This window comes from Cynocephalus volans, chromosome 3, assembly GCF_027409185.1.
Source record: "Cynocephalus volans isolate mCynVol1 chromosome 3, mCynVol1.pri, whole genome shotgun sequence".
NCBI lineage: Eukaryota > Metazoa > Chordata > Mammalia > Dermoptera > Cynocephalidae > Cynocephalus > Cynocephalus volans.
In genome coordinates, this window is record NC_084462.1 from 38,064,880 (window position 1) to 38,083,355 (window position 18,476).

The 18,476-nt window shown below is 35.4% G+C and overlaps 2 non-coding genes across 2 annotated transcripts; both read right to left on the bottom strand.

The window, feature by feature from the left end:
• Positions 1-4,384: 4,384 nt before the first annotated feature.
• Positions 4,385-4,451, bottom strand: LOC134374478 (small nucleolar RNA SNORD109A). The gene has a single exon (XR_010023320.1). It is a non-coding gene; the product is annotated as a small nucleolar RNA SNORD109A (small nucleolar RNA).
• A 6,024-nt stretch (positions 4,452-10,475) lies between these two features.
• Positions 10,476-10,542, bottom strand: LOC134374476 (small nucleolar RNA SNORD109A). Its single transcript, XR_010023318.1, has one exon. It is a non-coding gene; the product is annotated as a small nucleolar RNA SNORD109A (small nucleolar RNA).
• Between the last annotated feature and the right edge of the window lie 7,934 nt (positions 10,543-18,476).

Below are 18,476 nucleotides of genomic sequence, written 5' to 3' on the forward strand. Positions count from 1 at the left end.
TTCTTTGGGAACAGGCTAATTGTCTGTTACCTCATCCTTTCCCCACCACCTCCTCAGACTTTAAACTGAGCCTGGGACAGCAAGCGTATATTAAAACCTGAACCCCAAAGCCTCTCTCACCATGCTGGGAAGGGCCTTATACAGTACTTCTCGCCACCCCCATGGCAGTAAAAGTACTAGGAAAGGCCCCTTGGTATCACTTATCCTTGGTAAAACTAGCACCTGAGCCTTTACCCAAAGAATCTGTTAATACCCAGCCAGAGGTGCCCCTCTGCTCTTCCCCCAATCCCAGAAGGATGATTTTCCCCCCGGTGATTATCCTCTCACTCTTGCAGGCCTGCTTCACGTCCTTCGCACAAGAGCTACTCCAAGACTGGTCCCAACCTGCTATCGTGGGTTTGCCACTGTGAGACATGATAAGTATATGCCATCCTGTATCCCTAACTTTTATTAAACTACCTATTCTAGTACTTGCTACAGGATTAGCCAGTGCTGCCCCAAAGGAGTGTAACATTATGGGAAGATTTCTCACGCACTCCTTTACCTCCTATCAGTAGGATGCTTCTTAGCAATGTCATTGTGGCAATGTCCCCTTTAAATTATTCTGGCTCCATAACCCTTCGCATCTTCCTGTGTTTTCCCTCCTATCTCAATGCTCCTCCTTATCTGGAACATGGAGGTTTCAGGTCCACAGGGACGATGCAGTCCTCAATGAATCAGACGGGTCCCCGAGTGACTCATCTGTCTCCTACTCTGCGAGAAACTTTGTGGTCACACCCCGTCCCTGTTGATGCAGCCCACAACTTTTCCACAAACGTCTCTTCACTTTCCTCTAATCCCATCTCAGTGGGGACTGTCAGCATTACGCGGGGCCTGCGCACACTCTGCCATACTAACACCAAACAATACCACTCACTTACCCCCTCCTCATCCATGCCGTAAAACCGGAATATATTTCCTTTGTAAAACTACCTTATCCTGTTGCCTGCCCCCAATGCGATTTCCTGTATACTCATTTGGTTCATCCCGTCCCAATATCACCATCCAGACAGATGTAGGGATGGAGACGGGACTGGGACTAACCGGCCCCCCCTCTCAGGAACTGCCCCCCCCCTCGCAGGGCACTAATTGTACCTTCTAATTGGGGCAGGGATCCTTCCTGCAACTGGGACTGGCATATCAGGCCCTGCTACTGCCTCTCAATACTATCAAAAGAACCAAGTATAGACAGCATCTCCTCCCTCCAGTGACAGGTCACTTCACTTGTGACAGTTGCTTTACAGAACCGTCAGGCCCTTGACTTCCTTACAGCCAAGAAGGAAGGCGCCTGCCTCTTCTTGGGGGAGGAATGCTGTTACTATGTGAATGAGTCCAGGTTGATTCAAAAAACTTAAATCATTTCACCAAACCCTGGGACACCCTGACTTATGCCCCTACCAGGACCTCTAACTGTGCTGCAACTCATTCTACTTTTTGGTCCCTGTCTCTTTTGGTGTTTCTCTAATTTCTTGCAGGAATTTATGCAGGCTTTCACCAACAAAAAGGTCACTGAATTGTCCTTGTGAAGAGGATATCAGCCCTTCAGAATCAGTGACCCTTTCCTGGAGGAATACAGCCTCCCCACATGAAACCAATACCCCACCACCTATTTGTTTTACCTACCATCATAAATCTTTTATTTTTTTCATATCTTCACCCATCTCCAGCAGGAAGTAGCTTCAGAAGAATGAGACCTTCACCCCTTTTCCCTTCTTATACTTAAAAGGCGGGAATGATGGATTTTGGAGTGACTGGTCCCATTGTGCACATAATAATCACAAAATAGCCTTTGGCCTCATCTTCCACTCCAGCACCAAACCCTTCCCGCCTTCCCTTTATGAGAAGCCTCCTGACTTAAACAGAAGACTTTTGCTTCTGCAAGGCTGCAGTTCTCCACCCTAGTCGCATCATTTCCACATTAGCATAATGACCCTCCTTGATGACATCAGCCAGCCCTTGGCACCCTATATAAGCTCTACCACCTCCACACCTGGTGCTGTCTTCCATTTTGAAGGCATCCCTGGGCTGCCTGTCACTTTGAGCACAGCCCAGCAGATTCTTTTCCTTTAATAAAGCTTGAACAGTACCTGACATCTCGGCTCACTTTCCATCTTATTCTCAAGATTTTTTTTTCTTAGGTTTTCAGCTTTTTGGCCAGTTTCTTGTTAGTCCCAACTTTTACCAATCCTTCAGGCAGCTGTTATATTCAACAATTGCTATGGATTCTTGTTGATTAATGCCCCAGAATTGGGATTTTCTCACTCAATGAGCTTTGAGTCAGTGCAAATAAATATAAATTCTACAAATGGGGCTGTGCCAGGGAGCTTCCAGAGAAATCAAATAGTGATAATTCTCTAAGGATGAGTATTTTTGGCAATCTCCAAATCTGTTCTTTCTTCTCCAGTGGCTGCTATCCTGATGGTTCTTAAGTCTAGAGCAGTGCTGGGAGAAGAAGGGTGAAAAAGAGGAATGTTAAAATGTCATAAAGCTTGCTGTTCTTACTGGGAGTCAGCTGTTTTTCTTGAATAAGTGTTCTTTGAAATTTTGTAAGCCTATATTTAATTTCTAAAGTTCTGAAAACTTGATTTTGACAAGACTTTTATTTTTGTCAAGGCTTTTACTGATTTTATGGAGAAGTAGATTTTTGGAGGTGTTTACTCTGACTTTCCAGAAGTGAGTTTTCTGTATTGATTGATCATTAAATGTCAAATTAATCTTGCATAACCCCCACTTGATAATAAAGTATTTCTATACATTATTGGATTTCATTAGCTAAAGTTTTATTAGATTCTTTCATATTTACGTTCATGAAGGATATTGTTATATGGTCTTCTTATTTTAAATATCTTTGTTATTTTCTATCTGGATATTGCTGTCCATATAGAATGAATGGAAAGTATTCCCTTATTTAAAATTTCCTGGAAGACTGTGCAGAATTGGTACTAATATTATTATTTTTTATTTTATGTGAAGCTATATGGACCTGAAGTTTTCTTTCTGGGAAGACTTTTGACTAAAAATTCAATTTCTTTTATATAGGGCTATTCAGATCATCTACTTTTTTGAATTTTTGTAGTTTGTATCTTTTAAGGAATTTTTCCATTTCATTTAAGTTGTTGAAAATGTTGGCATACATTTCCCATACTTTTTAAATATCTATGAAATCTAGTGATGTCTCTTCTCACATTTCCTGATATTGGTATCTTTGTCTTGAGTTTTTTCATTATCAGTCTGGCTAAACTTTATCAATATTATTCATCTTTTCAGTAGGCCAGTTTTCAATGTCATCCATTTTTCTCTTTATATTTTTTGGTTTTTATTCCATTAATTTTTGCTTTTATCTTTTTTGTTGTCTTTCTTTCTCTTACTCTGGGTTAAATTGCTCTTTTGAAAGTTTTCTAAGGTGGATGTACAGTCATCTATTCGGGACTCCTCCTCTTCCTTCTTCTACTTCTTCTTCTCTATTCTTTTTTAAAAACAGGTAAAGTTGAAATTTTTTCCTTTTTAATGTAAGCATTTTAGTGCTACAAATTTCCCCGTAAATACTACATTAGCAGCATGTCATAAATTTTTATATGCTACAATTTTATCTTTCTTTAGTTCAAAATACTTTTCAATTTTCCTTTTAAATTTCTTCTGTGACCAGTGAATAAGTTAGAAGTGCTAATTTTAATTTCCAAATATTTGGGAGGTTTTAAAGATATACCTTTCTTATTTCTAATTCCATTTCATTATGGCATTAAATTAACATAGTTTATATAAATTTCATTCTTTTAAATTTATTGATACTTCTTTTATGGCCCTTCCATCACATAAAGAATTCTAAAGGCACATGGATCTTCTTATTTTTATTTCCTGAAATGTTGTTGCTTGTTATACCATTCTATTTGCCAATGAAATTGGCAGAAAGAAAAGCAAACAAATCTTTTGAGAAAATACATAAATATTAATTATACTAAAACATCACTGTTTGACCTCATTGTCATTATGTAACATCTAAGTGTCCTATATTTCCTCAGAACCTTCCTAATATTACTGACACTAATAATCTACTTTACAGTCACTTGATAACTTTTAAATTTATTTCTAGGTGTTTCTGTATTCAGTTTTTTACTCAAGTACTTGTATACAATCAACAACATATAATTCAGAATAAATGAAACACCAGACCTTTCCTCAATGTGAAACCATAAAGACAAAATCTGCCTAATGAAGCTATTATGACAATGCAATTTGGTGAAGGAAAAGAAAGGTATGTATATAGAGGCATTGTGAGAATGCTAACGAAGTCACCACATTGAACCAATTCTGAAAGTCCTCTCTTCCTTTCAAGGGACATTAAATTGGACCCCCAATTGACGTCTGAAAATAATCTTTTAGAATCCTCATATAATTATTCTCATCACTGATTTTGGTAATGCAGCTTCTGATACATTAGCACTTCTATAACTGGGTTACTTTCCTATAGAGTTGTTATTTGCATTAAGAAAACAGTATACACATCAGCTTTAGTTTATTTAAGCTGGCAATATCATAACCCCATAACTTCATAAACTTCAGCAGAACTATTTCTCTCTAAGGGAATAGCATAGTTTGGGAGGTGGCAATCTCGTCACATACAAAAAAATAGAATGAAATGAATAATGTTCCAAGAACCGGTTTTCAACATTTATCATAGATTATTGTAGCAAAAAGGGATAAACACCCAAACAACACCCAGTATAAACACACTTTCTACAACTTTGTCTTCAGCATTCTTAGTACTTTTTTTCCCCATACTGACAAAATAACATTATTGCCAAGTGCCCATCTATTGATTGAATTACATTTATAGTTCACTTTTTCATTAACTTTCTGTCTCCATTAATATTTTTAAAACATAATTTTTCTATTTATTTATTTATTTTATTTTTATTTTATTTATTTTTTTTTGTCTTTTTCACGACCGGCACTCAGCCAGTGAGTGCACCAGCCATTCCTATATAGGATCTGAACCCGCGGCGGGAGCGTCACTGCGCTCCCAACGCTGCACTCTCCCCAGTGCGCCATGGGCTCGGCCCTAAGTTTTCTATTTAGAGACAACAACACATATTCATATTCCATCCAAAAATAAAGTAAGCCCTTTAGATAAGGGAGTCATGCCAAAGTTGTCCTGCTATATGTGTTTTCCCAATTTTTTCTTAGATGTGCTTATCCAAACCAAGAGCATGATTATCATAAACTTACACTTCAAACTCTATTCCAATATGCTCACTTTGCCACAGTCTCACAATCTAATAGTCATTTTCTGGTAAGCAAGTAAATAAATAAATAATGAGTGTAGTGGATCGAATTATGTCCTCCAAAACTCATTGAAACTTGAACTGCATCCCCCAAGTTTCATATATTAGAAACTTGGCCCCCACTGTGACTGTTAAGAGGGTGGGAAATCCTATTATGGTAATTGAAAGGTGGAGCCATGAAGAGGTGATTAGATTGTAGGACCATGCAGTAGTGAATGGATTAAAAACAGTGGTCAGGGGCATGGTTCTGAGGGCTTTAAAAGAAGAGGAGAGTCTATCTTTTTCTCTCTCTGCTCTCTCTGTTTCCACCATCTTGCAATGTGAGACCCCTGGGTTGCTGTCACCACCACCAGATGGACTTTGGATTTCCCAGCCTCAGAAACTGTAAGCAATAAATTTCATTTTCTTTATAAATCACCCAGTTTCTAGTATTTTGTTATAAGCAACAAAAATGGACTAGTACAATGAGTTTACCACACACCTAGGCTGGCCTAAAAAATGACCTTGGATTTGTCTTCACACAAACTGCATACTTAGAAACTACTGACATAAGATAATTGGAAAATACTGTGTGCAAAGGAGTTTGAGTCTGCTGTGTTTGCTGGGAAAACTTGATCTGTGGGCTCACTCCAGAAATGGGGGAGCCATGTTTTCAACATGACTCCAACCATACACAGAGAACACTGGCAACCTGATGTTCTTTTTTCTCTGTGTCAAGTACAAACACACAAATACACACACACACACACCCCTAGTCTCTCATCTGAATGAGTAATAAAAGTTTATAGGTGGTTGATACAAAACAAAAGGTGTGTGTTTCAGTACCTATTAGACCTTTCAATAAGACGACAATAATTTTCATGTTTTATATCCCATTCAGAACACTTATATATACCTACATAAACATTATGCTAGATTAAAATCCTTTGTATCCTATATAATTGATTGACAACTTCAACCTGGAATCTTCATTTATGGCTTTATGTTTATTTTCTAATTTCTTCATTTTCAAACATGCATTGCCTGGACTAAGAACAAAGATAGGCAGAAAATATATATCAAATATGAATCTGTTCGAATTATCTAGAAAGAAACACACATACTATGTACAAGAATTCAAAAAAATCCTATAAAAATTTTTTTAAATGCAAAAAAAACCCAAAAATATTTTTGAAATATATATTAAAGTGTTAGCATCTAAAAAAAAATAATTAAAAATAAATAAATAAATAAAAAATTCCTATGACAATATTAAAATTGGGAAAAGAGCATTTCAGAGAATTGTCCTGATAAATTTCTCCAAATTCATGGTATGAAAGCTCTCCTGATTAATTTTTTATGGTCTGTGATTTTAATTATCTTAAGACTTAAAATTACATAATTTACAAATTTGTGTATAGCTCCTTTACTTTAATCCTTCTAACGAGCTGGCAAAAGCACCATTAACAATCACACACACACAGTAGTTCTAGAGTTTTGTGTGTTTTTGAATGCCTATTTAAAGATAATCCTAAACTACAACTGAGCTTGATTTTTAGTAAAGAATTCAAAAGTAAAGTTTAACTTGGTATTATATCTCATCACCCTGACTTTTAAAAGCATCTGTCATCATATACCAATATAAAATATGACAACTGCTAAATATTCTGTATTTGATATTATACATAGACCACACTTAAATGCCTTTCAATAAGTAAAAGGCAATGTTTTAGATACAGGGAATTCTAATTAGAGTGGCATAGTTAAAACCAAAAATATAAAGTAGACATTGTTACTTCATCTGCAGCTCTTGCCTTTAACAGGATAATCAACACAAATTAAAACACAGGTTAGTCTTTCTTGGTTCTAAGACAGTGAAGGGATTTCCCAAGATTTAAATGTATTCATATAATCAGTTATATAAATCTAGATATAAAACCAATCTCCAGTAGGTTTTGAGATGTCATTCACCATCTTTGCAAAAAGTTGAACATTACTAATTATGTCCAATCATATCTTTAGAAGGGGAAAACACTGATAGTATTTACTGAACCAGAATTACTATCAGAATTCAAAAAACCTATCATATTCACTTAACCACAAATCAGGACTGTCCAACAAAAATATTCTGGCAGTCATTCATGATCTGAATTCCCACCTGGAAGCCAGACATCCTGCTCTCTCTCTATCCTAATTAATTTATTTATGTTGACATTACTTTATCAGTGCAATCAAGTTTTCCCTTCCACTGTCATCTTTGCATTGACTATCACAAAGTAAATTATTACTTTATGAAATATTAAGTTATACATATAAATTATTATAAATAACAATGGAATCTTGTATAGTTTATCATTTCACAACTTCTGAATCTTAATATTGAAAGTTTGCTTTGCAATTAGAACTATTTAAGTGATTAGAAACAAAAGACTATCTGGCATGACTGTCAGTGATAAATACTACTGTAATGGCATATATTTGTGAAAAAGACTGCCAATTTTCATTGTATTAACTGCAGCCTATTTTTAATAGTGTTAACCATAAATACGTATCACTTAAGAAGATATATTAAATAATTATATTAGTGACCTGTTTATTTATATATCTATAAAACATAGATAACTTTACTTCAACATTCCAATACATTACTGAAATGATAGTAACATCAATATTTGGGTGGTAATTGGACTATACCTTGTTAAAGAAAATTGCATGGACCTACCTTTCAAGCATTACCCATTCAAGCAATGATTTCCACAGAAATAGAAGGATGAGCACATAAAGACTGGTGTACACTGATTATAAATGTATGATATCTTTCAATGGCAAAAAAAAAAAAATGTTAACAACCATTATTCTGGAAAAAATAAATGTCTAAAGAAAATGTCTCCTTCATATCCACTGCAGATACTGTCACATCTATAGTTTTTGACATAGAGAACTCAGGACCTGTAGGACCTCGGGAGCTTGCACAATATATATCACTACCAAAATGTCATATGTCATTCTTTCACAATGAAATAAATTGGTTATGATAGATAAATCATAGACAAAAGATGGACGGATTGACGGATTCTTGCATTAACATAGAAAATTTATTCCCTAAGATAGGAGAAATGATTAATTATTCTACCTCTGGAAAGCAGGGAAGAAATGTCGAAAATATATCTATCATAAATCATTTTTATATTAGTCTATATTGCTAAAATTTCTTAAAATGAAGTGATTACTCTCAGCAGTAATTGATGGCTGGAACTTTTTGATCTTAAACTAAAAAAGGAACAATTAAGAAAGCAGAATTAAACACTGAAACACATATTTTAGTTTTAGTGTGTCAAGAACTCAAAAGGCAAGAAAGACTTTTGACCAGTTGCACATTGACTGAGTAACTCCCAATGAGATCCTTAAGCAAGCAGTTTACTGCTCTGGTTTTGGCTTTATACTTTAACTGACTTCATCAATATTATTTAAATGTTCTGAATGCATGTGAGCCTCTACTGTCTTCAGATCTACGAGCAATATCTTTGTATGTGGTTTGGAAATAATCACACTGTATTAACAACTATGTTTGCATGTATATTCAATAATGTAGCACGTGGAATAGAAAAGCATCAGGGCACTACAACGTCAACTCCCTCTCTGTAATAGGAGAGATGTGTGTCAGTGTAAGTGATATTGCACAGAAAGTATAAAGAATTCAGTGTCAAATTATATTAATACATGGGGGCAATACTTCAATATTTAAGAGTTGGAGTTTTTTTTCTCGAATATTCATAACAGAGAAAAAAGTATAAGTAAAAATATTTAAGTATATACATAGAAAAATATGTAAACAGGTTAAAATAAAAACACCTAAGTAATTACTCCATGATGTAATTTGCTGAAAATGCCTGTGTCAGAGAGAACACACTTGACCTATTATGAGAACATCAATTATTAAGCACCAAGTAATATACAACATACTGGAAAATATTCTTTAAAAATGAATTAACTAATATTTGAACTAGTTTGATGGAATATTTTTTACTTTGTATAGAAATATAATATACACATAGAAAAGTACAGGTACTAGAATTGTACTTCTCAATAAATTTTCACCATCCAAACACAGCAAGTAATAAAAACACACATCAAAATGTAAATATTATAAGAATTCCAGAAATCACCCAGGTGTCTTATTTTTCTGTGACTATCTCCTCTGTACCATAGAGAGAACAAAATTTTACATATAACTTCCATGTTTCAAAGTGAGAAAAATAAAACTAATTCAATCTATACACAATGATTAAATTAGAAGCAAAAATATAATGTAGTATGACCACAAAGACCTTACAAACCATGGGGTTCATTCTAAAACCCCAATAATTAAATATATGAGGAGAATTTGGTAATATTTTGTCACAATTGGATTTCACTGCAGTAATTTTCTGACCCAATATGAAACTGCCAAAATTTTCTCTTAAATTCTCCATTTTTCCATAAAAGCAGGAAAAGCATTAAAATGAAAGAAGAAATGAAAGGCTTCAATATTGTAGTTGACCTTGATTAAGGTCTCAATGAGGAAAAGGACATACGAAAATATTCTCAGATAAGCCTCTGCAAAGATAAACACAGAGACCTCAGGACCTGGCACAGAGCACATGACATATGACTTTCAAAGGATACTGGTTTAGTTACTCACCTCTACACTTGAAGGGGAGGACCAGATTTCAGCCCTTCTATCTTGGCAAAACATAACAGAAAGAAAAACAAAAGCACAATCTCAGAAAATACTTCACAGTAAAAATAACAAAGCACTAAAATTGGTTACATTGTCATTAATTAACATAGGCCTGCAATATTCCCTTCTTGTAGCACAACTAATGAGACTTTCAGTACCCATCACTGTTGTTTGGTCCTTTCTTAATTCGATCTTTTTAATTTTTCATTTGTTACTTGAAAACATAATTCTTAAATATGAATATCTATCTACAGCTCTCTGTACAAAATAAGCAACATGAAGCAAGTCTTAGGTCACTGACCATATTCAAGGTGCATACGACCTTATAAGATAGGATGCATTTAATGCCCTGTTCTCAGGAAATAAAAGTCATGCTCACAGTGGGTCACTGAGGAGTCACCAAATAGAGCCAGGCTCTGGGAGTCTTATTTGTCCTATTAGAGGGCCACACATCTGGACCTCAGATTGACATCTGGAATGAGTCCCTCAGCATCCTCAGACAATTTTGCTCATCATCGATCCAGACAAGCACCTCCCAACAAATAAGCATTTTCATAGCCCGGCTTATTTTGTGTAGGTTTATCTACTGCATTATGAGTGAAGTACAATAAACGTATAGTAGACATTTTGTTTAGTATCTGAATAATGGCACTCTCACATATATAGCATTAAAAAGCATGTGACCTTGGATTGTTCCAATAAATTTAGATAAAACCTACTGGGAAAAAATTTTAAAACCCTTTAATCAGCTAAAATTTTAAGGAATAAGTGAGGTAGCAAAATAATATATGGTATAATTACCTACAAATATAACTTGAAATATCTATGTTGTAATTGTACCAGATAAAATAAAAAATCAATATTTAGCATACTTGAATTTTGCTGCAAGGTTATTTTCACCCAACACAGAATGGTGAAAGAGGAAATACGTCAATGATTCCCAGAAATTATCTACATTACTTAGAAAAGAGATTTATAAAAAGGGAAGAAACTAAAATGAGGATTCCTTGAACAAGGTAGTGATATGCATGGGTAAGTGTAATTATTAAAAACAATCTCCTTTGAGCCTTTGAAATAATGAACTCACAGACGCTAGAGTTCTGACATCACTGGCCACAGAACACACAAAGAATTTCAAAAGCACCAGAATAGCTGCTCACCTCTCTTCCCTGAAGTACAATAATTTATTCTAGCTTTTAACCTGCAACAAACATCACAAAGAAAATGAATCAGATCAGAAAATGCACCAAGTTAATGAAAAATAAAGCACAACATTGGTTCCATTGCAACTATTTACCATACAGTTATCCCAGCACTTCTAGTCCTTGCCACCATCATCACAATTGCTTGATCTTTTATTATCTTTGTCATTTCATTTACTCACTTGTTTCCTTCCTGAGTTTTTTACTCTGCAAATAGCCAATAATCCTCTCTACCAAAGTATTCAAGTAAGTGACACAGAAGTTATCTCTTCAATGGGAAATTCTAAAGTTGTACTCAACATGTCAAGATTTTATGAAAATATCCTGTGATGTAAAAAATGAAAGTACATAATAGTGGTATTGTGAAATCCTTTAGGATATTATCAACTGAGCCAGTTCTGAAAATGTTATTTGTCCTATTAGATTACCACTCAGCTGGACCTCAGCAGCCTCAGGTACTTGTGCTTATCCTTAATCCAGACAAATCTACTACCAATAAATAAGCACTCTTCACACCACACTAATACTCCTAAGAATTCATCAACTGCATTCAGCTTATAGCATATAACAGCAAAGGTGAACATTGGACTTGACTTTAGTGAAGCTTGTTGTAATGGCAACTACAAAAGTTTCCCAAGACCCTTCTTTGTAGAGTAGCAAATGAAGTGATATTGCAGCACGACAGTTGTTAACACTGATATATTTACTCAGCATAATAGAAAAAAAGAATCAGAAGTAAACTGTGAACTTAGGTTACACTGTTTAAAAGATTATTAAAGTACATTTGGATATATCTGACAGTAGTATACAGCATAATACTCCTTCCATCTGACTGGTTTATAGCCCCTATCCAAGGGGGACATATGTTTTTATTAGAACCACAGATTATTACCCCACACCATTCTGTTTTATCTGACTAGGAATAACATCATTTCAACACAATCCACATCCAGGTCAACCAATTCTATTTCACAAAATTCTTGCCTTAATTAATTAACCTGCAAATTCTCCCAAATATCTGGATTTTTAATGAAACTCAGTCTTTTCAGAGGCTGTATTAAATCTCTCTATAAAAGAATGCTTTGTTATTTTCCTGATCTGGTTGACTTTCCAACATTGTCTTAGTTCTGTTTAATGCACTATTATTTGCAAGAGCAAAAAAATATGAATAGCAAATAATTGAAGATAAAAAATAGATAAATATACATAGAAAATACATGTAAATTATTAACCCCTACATTCGTCAAAGGAACTAATTATCAACAATTATTACTAGTTAGATGAAGATCCAAAATACAATAAAGAAGTACTTAAATTTCAAATAAAAATTTCTCAAGACATTAAGATATCTGAAAAGTCAAGATAATTTTTCTGATATATAAAATGCACACAGAGAGGAATGTACATATACAACCCAAATCTCTATTGACAGATAATTGGGCAAAGAAAATTTGACATATACACGCAATAGACCAACACCCAGCCTCTGCAAATAAGGAAATCCTACCATTTGTCACAATGTGGATAAACCTTGAGAACACTATGTCTAGTGAAATAAGCCAACCACAGCTTTAATTTATTACAGCAAAAGGAATCAAATAAATATCAACAAATAGAAAAGGAATATGAGGCAAAGTCCAGAGAAAACCAAGTGCAAGCTTCCAAGAGTCCTCTCCTAGTGGAGTACACAGACATGATTAATTCCCCCAGTAATGAGTTATGTATGAAATGCTGTCAACCACAGAAGCTCATCAGGGTCAGGGCCCAGAGTTTTTTATTCACAGCCAATTTTGTGGGCATCCTCTGCCTATGATGTATCAACATTCTAGATTCCCGGCAGGAAAACAGATGTTAAATGTAAACCATATTTTATGCACAAACTGTTTAGGCACACTGAGACACTCTTATTAATAAATGCACAGAACTTTGACACATGGAAAAATCCTTGAAATCTATGTTTCTAGATGGTTAAAACAATACCTTTAATCAAAAAGACATTAGATGAACTAATAAATGCTGCATGATGAACCTCGAAAACATTTTGTTATGTGAAAGAAACCAGAAACAGGAACAAAACTACCTATTGTATGATTCCGTTTATATAAAATTTCCAGAAAAGGCAAATCTATAGAGGTAGAAAGCTACTTAATAGTTACTGGGGGCTAGGGAATGAAGTATGTATATTAGTCTGTCTCTGTTGCTTATAACAAAATACTTGGAACTGGGTACTTTGTAAGAAAATGAAATTTATAGCTTAAAGTTTTGGAGGCTGGGAAGTTCACAGTCCAGGGAACACATATGGTGAGGGCCTTCTTTGGTGGTGGCTTTAACAGCAACACAGGGTTCTTATGTGATAGAAAATAGGAGAACAGAGAGAGACTCTCACATGTTCTCCTCTTAAAGTCCTCAGAACCACACTCATGACCACCATTATTAATCCATTCACCAGGCACAGTCCTCAGAATCTAATCACCTCTTCAAGGCCTCACCTTTCAAGGACCATAATTTTCCACCCTCAGCAGTTACAGTGAGAATTAAACTGCTTTAACTTTGGGGCAGGAGGGGGGCAGGTGTTCAGTCCCCTGCAGTATGTATCGATTGCAAGCAGACATGAGGAAAATTTTAGGAACGATGGGAAATTCCTAAAACTGGATTGTTGTAATGGATGTACAGCTCTATAAACTTACTAAAAAGCATTAACATGTACACTTAATGTGCATAAATTTTACGGTATTTAAAGTATACATCAAATACATTAGACGGATTTAATAGTGGAAGACACACTTCTGAAGATTAGATCAGAGATCTTGAAGACAAAACAGAAGAATAATCCAAGCTGAAGCACAAATTGAAAAAACAATCAAACAAACAAACAAAAAACCACCCAGGAAGTGAGAAAGAGAATCAGTGAACTATAATTATATTAGGTGGCCTAAAATACATCTGATTAATGTCCTAGAGGAGAACAGAAAGTAAGAAAGAAAATTTTTGAAAAAAATAATGGCTGAAAATTTCTCAAATTAGATTAACAAAAAAATTCCCAATTATAAGCAACACTGAATTTCCGAATAAATAAGAACAAATATTTACCTAGTCACATCATAGTAAAACAACTGAAAAGCAAAATTAAAGGAAACATCTTTAAAGCAACTAGAGAAAAAGATACACTAACACATGAATAATGACAATTGTTCACTGACAATTTTTCAGAAATAGTAAAAACCAATGGACACCAGAGGACAATAGAATACATTTTTATGTTACTGGAAGAAAAAAAACTTTAACCCAATATTTGATATAGAGTATAAATATCTTCACAAAGGAAAGCATGGCTTTGATAGAGAAATTGGTGCTTGACTTACAATTCCTTAAAGAACTACACAAAATGTATGAAATAACAATTGTCAGATACTTAACAAGCATCAGCATAGATCTGTGATCTCCGTGAGAAGAAAAAAGTGACATGAGCCCACTAGTGCACTTCAGTTTTCTGCTGCAAAACAAAGAAGAGGAAGGGGGCCAATAAAGCATGGAGATCTAACTAAAATAAGATGTTCAAGTACCTAATCTTCACTGGCCTGTGAATTTTCAGAGCAGAATACAGGAGAGATGAGTTCCAGAAATGGGCTCATGGTTCTAAGTCAAGTGCTTATGTTATATAAATACAGCTCATTCAAGGCTACTTAAGTATTTGAGTTATTATCAGAAAGAGTATATTACTCTTCCTGAACACTCAGTATTTAGTAAAGAGACCAAGTAGGCCATCCCTTAGATGTAGGACTATGTTAATTGGAGATTAAACGCTACTGTAGATGCCTAACAAAGCAGGGCTTTTGGAAAACCAAATATAATAGACAGGGTGTAGTGATAAACCTCCTAAAATGTCTTGTCCAAATATTACCAAATAGGTTCTCAGCCACAAAATTTTTTTACAAAACCACACCTTCAACATTGCTTGAAGACAGAGAACACTGGAACTACAAAATGATCGTCAGTAAAAAGAGAAGGCAACAAACCTGAATTCCATGTCCACAGTCCCACTGCAAGTTGAAGGGCATTGTGAGGTGCCTGTGGGAAAGCAGTGATCCTAGAAATACTGGTCTGCCTAAACCCAAAGAACTCTAGAAAAAACTGGGCAGATCTCTGACTTCTAGAATGAAATTTCAATTTATGCTAAAATTAAAGGGCCAGATGACCCAAAGAAAGATATAAAGAGCCAGGCTTGATTTAAAAGGGCAAGCATGATTTAAAAGGACATAATTTATAGAGTTAGTCTTGTAATGTATAATTCTAGGTGAGGAAAAAAAAATACCAAGGAGGAAAGACATTCCCTTTGGCTATCATGTGGTAAGAGGAAAAAAATGAAAGGGGAGAAACTTAGGACCCTATAAGGAAAGAAAGAACCACAAAACAGAAGACATCACAACCCCTCCCCCTACTGAAATGAACAAGTAAACAACCAAACAAAACCCAGCAAATCTCCTGGACTCTGATAGACCATCAGAAGGTGTCAACAATAAGGCCGGCCCCGTGGCTCACTCGGGAGAGTGCAGCGCTGGTAGCACCAAGGCTGCGGGTTCGGACCCTATGTAGGGATGTCGGGTGCGCTCACTGGCTGAGCGTGGTGCAGACCACACCGTGCTGAGGGTTGTGATCCCCTTACCAGTCAGGGAAAAAAAAAAAAAGGAGGTGTCAACAATAAAACAGGAATCTCATAAATGCTCCTAAGTGAACATTTTCAAATATATAAATGGACGTCTAAGACTAGTTTAGGGTATAAGACAATGAACAAGTATTAAAAATATTGTGAGAAAGTAGGACTAATATAACTAAACATAGGAGGAGGAAAGGAGGAGAGGAATAGAGGAAAATTGAAAGAGCTCATTATTGTGTAAGCAATAGAGAGGTGTTAATATCTATCCTTCCAAATTGATAAAGCAGAAGTAAAATATTGATGAAGAAAACACAGAACTAAGGGAATTAAGAAAGGTACAAAGGTAAACACTTCAACAAAAATAAAAACTCCTTTGTTTTGGTAACATTTAAAATCTTCTGTTCTAGTTACTTGAAAATACAATAAATTATTGCTTACTATACTTACCCTACAGTGCTATGGAACAATAGAACTTATTCCTCTTATCTAGCTGTAATTCTGTATCACTTAACCAACTCCTCCCTCGCTTTCCCCTTCTCAGCCTCTGGTAACCATTATTCTTCTCTTTACTTCTATAAGATCAATTATTTTACATTCCACACATGAGTGAGAACATGAGGTTTACACATTAAATGCATATGCCAGACAATCACACTGTACCCCATAAGTATGTACAATTATTATGTATCAATTAAAAATAAATTTTAAAATTAAAACTTTTCTATGTATGTATAAATAAATAAATGAATATATAATAAAATAAGCAAAGACTACACACTCGTAGAGAAAGAATCATACCAAATATAAATAAAATATCCAATATATCAGTCATAGTAAATATATGTGAATGGACTCCACACACCTATTAGAAGAAAAATAGTTTCAATAGGCTCATGTATTAGTCTGTTTCTGTTGCTTGTAACAAAATACTTGAAACTGGGTAATTTATTAAAAAAGTGAAATCGCTTACTGTTTCTGAGGCTGGGAACACCAAAGTCCATCTAGTGGTGGCAACAGTGACCCACGGGTCTCACATTGCAAGATGGTGGAAGCAGAGAGAAAGACTCTCCTCTATTCTTTTAAAGCCCTCAGAACCACACCCTTGACCACCATTTTTAATCCATTTGCTATGGCATGGTCCTGCAATCTAATCACCTCCCCAAGGCTCCACCTTTCAATTATTATAATGAGATTTCCTATCCTCCCAACAGTCACAGTGGGGGCCAAGTTTCTAAACATAAATCTTGGAGGACACAATTCAAGCTTCAGTGAGTTTTGCGTGTACATAATTCAATCCACTACAGCTCACAAAACCCAACCATATGTTTTATGTAAGAGATACGTCTAAAACAAATTGATTCAAAAAGGCTAAAAATAAAGGATGGGCAAACATTTTATCAGACAAACAAAGAGAGATCAAGAGTAGTGATTCTTATATCATACAATGCAGGATTCAAGTTGTAAAATGTTAACCAAGGTAAAGAAGGATAGCTTTTTGTGTTTAAAGACATAACACACATGAAGATTTCACCTTTACAAATATTTATGTACCAAATGACATAATCACAACCTTTAAGAATAATAAAAAAAAAACTACATGAGATATAAAGGGACGTAGATATAAACAAATCCATAATAGAAAATTATTATATACCATTATCAGTAGAAGACAGAGAAAGTGGACAAAAATAAATAAGGAGGTAGAAGATTTGAGCAATATAAAAATAGGCCATATATTTTTGGCTATGTATTGAACTTGACAATAAAAGAGAACATGTATCATTCTCAATTGTCCATGGCATATTCACAACAACTGGTCATATACTGTAACAAAAATTGGCTTTACTAATAAAAGCAAAAATACTTCAACCAAGAAATTTTTAAAATATTCTACTAACTCCTGAGTAAAAGGGGAAATGCAAACAGTAAATAGATATTCATTAAAAATATGACAATGAAAATACAACATATGAGAATGTAAGAAATATATTTAAAGCAGTTCTAGAGGAAAATTCATTGCACTAAACATTTTTATTATTTTTAAAAATGAAAAAGTAAAGAATTGATTTCTCATATTAAAATACTAGAAAGAGAACAAAGAAAACCAAAAGAAAGTGCAAGAAAGGAATAAAAAAGGATAAAGCAGGAGGGCAAGCATGCTAACAGCTGGCAGGAGCACAGGGACCTCAGGAGCAGAGGGCAGCCCCCACCAATAGCTGGAAGGAGCTGAGGGCAGAACCCACCAACAGCCAGCAGGAGTGTAGGGAACTCAGGAGCCAAAGGCAGTTCCCACTGACAAACAGCAGGAGCATAAGGTGCCATCACGTGGGCATCCCCCCACTGCTACAGACACCACCACCACATGGGTTGTTGGCCACAGCCACCACTGCCATGCAGGGGGCCTGCCAACCACTCAACTGCATTGACACAAGGAGGGTCACTGGCAGAGCCCAGGGAAAGAGGTGAACAAATGCAGACCCATGACTCAGTGGCCCAAACCACAGGGCGAACTACACTGCTCCCCATGGTAGTGCACCTGGGAGTGGGGAGGGACCTGAACAGCCCACATGACTTCCTTGACCCAGGAAGACACACGTTGA